We start from the raw sequence: 8,412 nt of genomic DNA, 5'->3' as shown, positions 1-8,412 counted from the left end.
AGCAGACAATCTATTTGGTATCATAAAATGCAATTTACAACATACATGTAGAGATTATGTGGCAGAGGACATCCAGGGCCGGTCCTATTAGTTTTTTTGGCTTGAGTCTAACTTAAAAAAGGTCCCTACGAACACTCATAATACTTCATTACAAATTTCTTAAGTAAAATCGGCAAAACGAAAATACAATATTTATTACAATGCAATATTTTTGTTATAACTAAACATGCCAAACATATTAAAAATGTTCACTTTAACACAACTCGCCTTACAGTTTTGGTGGCAAAAATACTAATCAAATCAGTATAATCAAGTTGTTCAATAACTTTTTTTTTCAATTGATAACATAGCCAACCCATTCAATCTTTCTTGTGACATAGTAGATCGTAAAAATGTTTTGATGAGCTTCAACTTTGAAAAACTTCTTTCTGCGCTTGCCACTGTAACTGGTATAGTTAACAGGATTGCTTAGGAAAACAACCATCCATCCTTTTCAAATAATCTAATATATCAATGGCTGATGTTGATTCTTCTAGCAAAGAACACTTCAAAAATGTTAACTCCGAAAACAAATCATCTCCATTAACATCAGAACAACCATTATGTTTAAGAGAAATTTCAAGATTTTTGCATGACATCAACAAGCTTTCATCATCTGCAAGTCGTAGTCTCTCTACCTTGAATAGAAAATCAAATATTTCTTCATATTTTTAAACTGCTCAAATCGAGACTCAATAGACGAACGAGTTTGATCAACTATAAAGAGAAAGTAGTTAACTCTGAATGACTCCTCTGCTGACAGTGCTACTTCAGTACTACTACTTTCATCAAATTATTTTTTTCTACGGACAACTCATTTTTCTCGAAATACAGCTTCAATACCCATTACACTTGCCATTTCTTTAGCTTCAACAATTGCCTTATCAAAACCAGATTCTCTATAATCTTCAAGAAATACCAAAATTCCTTGTAAGAGTTTGATAGCAACATCAATATCTATATTTTTGGATTGAATAAATTTACTCACAGTGTTTATTGCGAATAACAAATTATACCAAATCACAACACCAAGTAAGAATTTCAAACTTCTCAAGTTCATATAATGCCAAGGACTCTGCTTCACTCTTTGTTTTTGGATCTTCAGTTTCTTTTGTCAAATCAAGCAAAGCATCTCTAATTTGAGCAATTTGTTCTTTTATAGGTTTCACGCTCTCTACATGACTTTCCCAACGTGTTTGTGATAATGGCTTAACTGTCAAACCCTTTACATGATCTTTAAAAATTCTCCATCGCTTGGTAGATGAGGAGAATAATGTATAAATGCGTTGTATCACTCCGAAAAATGACATAGCTTGAGGACAACAGTTCGCAATATCACATAATGCCAAATTAAGGCTATGACAACCACATGGAGTATAAAAGGCTCTGGGATTTATTTCAAGAAGCCTTTTTTGTGCACCTTTGTGTTTTCCTTTCATGTTAGATCCATTGTCGTACCCTTGACCTCGTATATCATCAATATCAAGCCCAAGATTGATCAAAGAATCCTTAAGATGCATAAAAAGCCCAAGCCCAGTCGTGTCATCCACCTCTATAAATTCTATCCAATATTCTTTCACTTTTGTTGAATTTTCCGACTCATCCAAACATCGTATGACAAGAGACATTTGCTTCTTATGACTAATATCTGGAGTACAATCTAAGATGATTGAAAAGTATTTTGCCTTTTTGACTTTTTCAAGTAATTTCTTTCTTACTTCATCTGCCATCATTTGTATCAATTCATTCTGAATTTTTTAACCAATATATGTAGTATAGGTTTCATGGTCTTTGATACGTCGGAGATGCTCTTTCATTATCGGATCAAACTCAGCAATCATTTCAACCATCTGCAAAAAGAGGCCATTATTTTCAACATAAAGTTTCTCACAACTTTCTCGAAATGCCAATTCATTTTTCGCCAATGTTTGCACTATGGCAATTATCCTGTGCAGCACAAGTTTCCAGTGTTCTTTTTCTTTGTTCAAATGTACCTGTGCTTTTGCATCAATTGTTTGATTCTTTTGTAACCTTCGTTCCAGTTCAATCCAATTAGTCATACACTTCATATGCTCCTTACTCGCTTCATGGGCTATAAGACAACAACTTAAATTATGCCAGTCGTTGTATCCTTCATTAGCTAATTGGATACCAATCTTGTTCTTTTGTTTTTTGAACAATTTACAACAAAAACAAAATATTCTGTCCACATAATTTGAATACAACAACCATCTTCTATCATTTTCCTCCCCGTTTGACAAAATTCTTTTATAATGCAATACATTAAAATGTCTATTAGTACTATCTTTTGAAAACAAAGTACGAGCATCTCTCTTTGGACCCCTCTCTACTAAAAAGTCTATCATTTTTTGATCAATATTATCCCACTTTTTTGGATCATCAAAACATGTCATTTGACTTAAAATTTCATGTTGAACTTTCTCATCATTTTTCTCAGAAAAATTGGATTCTTCTATATTGGAATTTTCAAGAACCCCCTCATTGTTGCCCATTTCATCCATATTGACAGATTCAAGAACTTCCTCCTCATCATTTAATTCAATACATTCTTCTTCATTCACCAAATTTTCAGCCACATTTTTACTCTCTGCAATACTAGGATTGAATACTTACCGATATCTCCGGCTTGACTTTGAATTAATGATTCTATCCTCAACTTTCTTTTTCTTTTTTGGTATCCCGACATGTACTTGGGAGGCATGATATATGAATTTGCCTAACAAAAAAACAATGAAACAAAATATAATTTTTTTTCACTTAACCAATTCACAAATAACAATGTAATAGCTATAAAATTGCAATCATAGTTGAAAAGATAATATAAATTCGATGGCACAATTCAAAGCAAAATGAGCAATATGATTAGTGATTATTTGAGAAGGATTAATCAACACAACCCAATTATATAATCTAGAATAAATGTCAACACTTTAATTTAAGAAATTTGTTTAACAAGTCAATAAAATTTGAAGCCCAACAAACAATAATTTAATAATATTAAAAATCAAAACAAATAAACAATGATATCAAATTAGGGCTCACGGTTTTCCCAAATCTAAAACAAAAAAATATTTCATATTCACTAATTAGTAATTACTGACATGTGGCTGAGGCGTAGATTTAGTTATTTGATGAAATTTTTCTACGTGATGAAAAGCTTAAAGATTAAACCCACCAAAGCAGAGAAGTGATTTTCTCGGAGAAACGAAAAGCAGAAAACAACTTTTCCCTTTATTTCGTAAAATGAGCTTACTTTCTCGGAATTGTTATTTGTTCAATGTGAAAGAATTATAAATGGGCCGGTGGATTGAATTTTAAAGTTTTTTTTATAATCATAGACTTATATTTATTATTAATATATACTTATATAAACCCAAAAAAACGGGCCCTAAAAAAAATTGAAATTTTAGGGCCCGAGTCCATTGACTCTTTAGCCTCAAGAAAGGACCGGCCCTGAGGGCATCCAAGAGCTGATGCAACTTGGGTTGTAATTTTGATGAAAGAAAAAATAAGGGCAGAACCATCTTATCATCCATCTTCATTGTTGAAAGATAAACATAGGGATTATGGAGTAGAATTAGAGTACCACAAGGTTTTGAAGGTCAAGGAATTAGCTATGCATGATATCTATGGTACCAAAATTGATTGTTACGATAAATTGATGGTATTGTCGTAATGTTCGAGAAACAAATCCTAGTGTGGCAAAGTACGAGATTGATGCTTTAACTAATAAATTTAAACGTTTATTCATTTGTTTCAATGTATGTGCCAGTAATTTTTCCAATGGTTGTAGACCAATGATTTTTTTGGATGACACTCATATAAAAACAAGTATAAAGGTAGCATCGTACTTGTTGTGAGAAAGGATGATAATGATGATATTTTTACATTGACATATTCTGTAGTGGATGCCGAGAATGATTGTAACTGAGAATTATTATTTTTTTTAAATTTGAGAAGTCTTCTACTTTCACAACATATCAGGGGGTTCGAAAATTTCACCTACTTCTCTGATAGACATTCTAGTATCATCAAGGTTGTTCATTTATTATTTCCTGGTAGTCACCGTGCTTATTGTAAGACCTCGATTCTAGTCATCTAATTAAGAAATAATCCAATCAATAAGCATACAAGATCCAAGATTGAAAATAATAATAAAAAAAATTCTTTTCGTGAACAGTGCCTCGCTCGAGCGCACGGAACCCGCGCTCGAGCGAGCAAAGTTCTGTCCATTTGTAAAAACAGGGCCTCGCTCGAGTGCAGGAAAGGCACGCTCGAGCGAGCCAATTTCTGCTCAAAAATAATTTTCCCAAGTTTCTCTCGCTCGAGCGTAGGAAGTGGCGTTCGAGCAAGACCTGCTCTGCCTCAAAATTAAAATACAGGCTCAAAACTCCTAATCCAACATCTAAGCCATTACACGACATGTCGGGGTATAAAATACATTCACAACATCATACAAACCTCAAAACTCCAATATTGATACAACATACTTCAAATAAAGTTCAAGTCCTAAGCATGCTTCAAAACATAACGAGTTTATCATGCTATTCGAATGCTATTCCAAAGCCTCACTTCTATCAATCACAACCCGATCTAGCCATGCTGCCTTTGACTTGATCATGTCCCACCTGATGCCAAACACACATACAAAGACAAGACAACAACCGGATAAATCCAGTGAGAATAATATTCTCAGTAAAAGAGACAAACATGCAATAACAAATAATATATCAAAACATGATATATCAACCACTAGACATGCAATTTCACGTAGTATATCAATAACATGAAATCAATAACTCATTTTGAAATGTAATAAAATGCAATGCATGTCATCAGGTTTCAAGATCATCTAAATCGGATGATCAAAGGGAGTTTTGTTTTTTGATTCGTCGGTTGGGATCTCGAGGCCAAGACATCACCACCACCCACCGACTCTCCTGATCAAGGTAAATGCGATATATCTTGCTTCCTCTAGACTTAGGAGCACTATAAGGAGTTATTTTATTCTCGACCATTGGAATAAATCATCGACCAATGCCTCTCGATTATAGTCTCCAAACGTCTAATTCGATGAGATTCAAGTAATTCGGCTCAAGATGAATGCATATGAAAATCGTAATACATTCAACATATAATAAAATTAATTCAACTAAACATGCAAGTATGTGGTTTAGTGACTCGAGAATCAATCTGAATTCGAGTATTCGTCCCTATTTGATTCGATGTTGGCTTTTACCTTTTCTTCGATTTGATGAAGCTTCCCAATCTGATCAAACTACAATGGTAAAAGATTCAATCAGAAATCATTCGATTCAAAACAACGAATAAGGTATCCTCGATACCAAACCTCGATCAATTCTTCGAGCTTTGAATTCTACGAACTCTGAATCCAACATCCCTCAGTCAGCTCTATACGGAGATATAAAGAATTCAATATCAAACAATCCAATTCAAATCAATTTAAAAGCTTAATTCCAACTCCTAAAATCCCGAAAAACTCAAGCTGACTGCATAACGGCTATAAATTCGACTATCCGAAATCACAGAAAACAATCTATAAATCTAAACAACTCAAAATAACAATAATTCATCTCATTCCATCAAATTCCAACAAATCCCAAAATACCATTTTTGAATTTATGCCTAAAAATTCATAACAATTACGAACGACATTCTTTTTCCGATCCGATTTCGGATATATGATCTATGCTAGCTCAAGCACGTTATATCCGAATTTCATCCAATTTTAATGGCATCCAAAAATTGACAAAAAGCCGATCAAAGAAAAACTTACGGTATAACGGAGCTCTCTAATCTATGATTGAGAATACACCTTCAGATTGAAATTCCATCGGACGGATCGAGCAGAAACTGAAATCTAAAAGCTTGGGAGAGGTGTTAATGGAGTTGGGCAAGATGGAGAAGAAGATGGAAAGGGAGAATTCTTAGTCACACGCCTAATCACCTATTTATATTAAGTAAAGTAGTCAAATTGTATTTTGGTCCCTGAATTTTTCAAAAATTACAATTCAGTCTCTTATCAAAAATCAATTCAACCCTCGGATCTCATAACCTCTGGTTATAATTCTTAATCTCCTTTAAAATTGGTTAGGCTAATTTGGAGTGTTACACTTATTGTTTGAGGCACTTGGTGAATAATTTTATGAAGCAGGTTAGTAATTATTTGTAATATGAATTTCCAGAATTTTGTTATTTTTTTTATTTCGATGTAATAATGCATTTATTTTGTTGTTATTGTAGGTTATGCGAATTTATCCAATACACAACAAGAAGCATTGATCTTCTGTGTTTAAAAAGGTTGCATACGCCGCTTATCATTAGGAGTTTATGCGAAAAAATTAACAATATCTCAGAATCCATGCCTCTTGCAAGAAAGTTTATTAGTAATTCAGAACCTAAAAGTTGGGCGAATGCTTTGTTTTGTGGAAAACTTTGGGGTGTCGTGAATAATAACATGGCTGAATGTTGGAATAATTGGGTTAAACCAACACATTATCTTCCAATTGTGGGTATGGTGGATCATATATGTGACGTCCCGTATTTTTAATATTTAATAAAAGTGTTGCAGAAACAAATGAGAAAAAATTTTCTAAACTTTTTAAACTATGCAGGGAGTGCATCGCCTGAGTAAATAAACAAAATAAAATATGAAACACGGATGCAACCCTACATTTAAGTCCATCTAAGGTACGATACGTCAAAACCTACTACTAATATTTAAATGGAATAAGGGAATGTGAGTTACTATAAACAAATTATTACATCAAATACATTTAAAATAATCTAGGAACTCACTTAACAATTATCAAACCGAAATGAACATTTAAAAGACTAAATATTTGAAATCCTCAAAACTCATCATTAAAAGACTGACAATGAAAATAATTAAATCATTATTTTTAAACATCGTACGTATAATATTGACAATAAGACATAAATAAACATAGGTAAATCTTTTTGCTTTAAATACATTAGAGCATCTGAACTGTCGTGTCATGCAATGAATTCGCCTCTTGGACTATTCAGCCGTGCTACCAAAGCTTTTTAAATAAAAACTGCTAAACCATCTGCACCATTCAAGTGTTGGAACATGCGTCCTCGGATCAAAGATGTGATATCCGGTGCAGCGAAAGTTTAAAATTTTTTTATATGGAACGATTCCATATCATGGATATCAAATCCTAACGATTAAATTATGCAAGTAAAATAATAATAACAATTAATATTTTACCTCTTCAAGCTATGACTTGATTATGGACTCCAACAGATTAAATCTGCTCTTGTTGTAAATCCCAGGAACTGATGACTCGCTCGATCAATCTCCTGAATTAGGTCCACGAACAGAAAACTAAAACCCTCTGATTGATTGCACTAGAAATCAATCAGATGTTTATCGAAGAGATTTACAGATTTGATCTGTCAATTCAGAATGTAATTTTCCAAAAATCACAGACTGAATTCTCTCTCAAAAGGGAGACAGGATTTTCGAATTTTCCTTAGAACTCTTCTAGGATTTTTGAAAATTGCTCTGTCAATTATGAGATTGTGTGTCTAATTTATGTACTGCAATAACTTATTTATAATGTGGGCTACTAACAACTTAGGGTCCATTAGTCATAAGTTCAAGCCTGACAAGCAAAGCCCGCATGTTCAGAAATTAATATAAAATTCATCGTGACTCAGAATGATAAACCAATTTCACCATTGTGCATAGAAACCATTTCTGCAGCTTTTAAAGTGAAGATAATTTTTCTGAATCCGAATTCAGTGATTTCCAAAAATGCCCATCCTTATGTCATTTTAGGAAATTCTACTCCCTTTAGTTAAGAAGTCCAACTTTTCTTTCGCTAAATTTAACTCTTTAAATTTAACTATCTCAACGGGGATTAGTAATTCATTACTTGTGTGACCCTCAATGGTTAAGGGATACAGTTAGCCGTGAGCTCACAACTCCTTGTGACTCGGAACAACAATTTTCGACTTACTCATCGAATCATGGTAAGAGCGTCTAGCAACATCGCCCTATGATTCCCTAGGTATCACTGATAGTGCCTACAAGAACCAGTAGGTTTTGGTTAGCGTACAGTACGGTCCCTTCATCCACATATCCCGATCGAATCAACAACCATTGGTACATCGAGAGTCGTTCGAGATTCGATAACTATGCAATGCATCTTGAAGATCAAATAGTGACATCGCATGTGCTACTAGGAAACCAAGTGTAACACCCGGTATTTTAATTACATAAATCCGCCTGCATAATTAGGATATTTAATTATTTAAATTTATGATTTATGGGTTAAATAATTATGTGAATTATTTATGCAT

General features: G+C 33.4%; 1 pseudogene; it reads right to left on the bottom strand.

Annotated features, from left to right (window-relative positions):
• Window positions 1-248: 248 nt before the first annotated feature.
• On the bottom strand, window positions 249-2,561 carry LOC140878211 (uncharacterized; annotated as a pseudogene).
• Window positions 2,562-8,412: the final 5,851 nt, after the last annotated feature.

This window comes from Henckelia pumila, chromosome 2 (assembly GCF_033568475.1).
Source record: "Henckelia pumila isolate YLH828 chromosome 2, ASM3356847v2, whole genome shotgun sequence".
Taxonomy (NCBI): domain Eukaryota; kingdom Viridiplantae; phylum Streptophyta; class Magnoliopsida; order Lamiales; family Gesneriaceae; genus Henckelia; species Henckelia pumila.
This window is presented reverse-complemented; position numbering and strand designations above follow the sequence as displayed.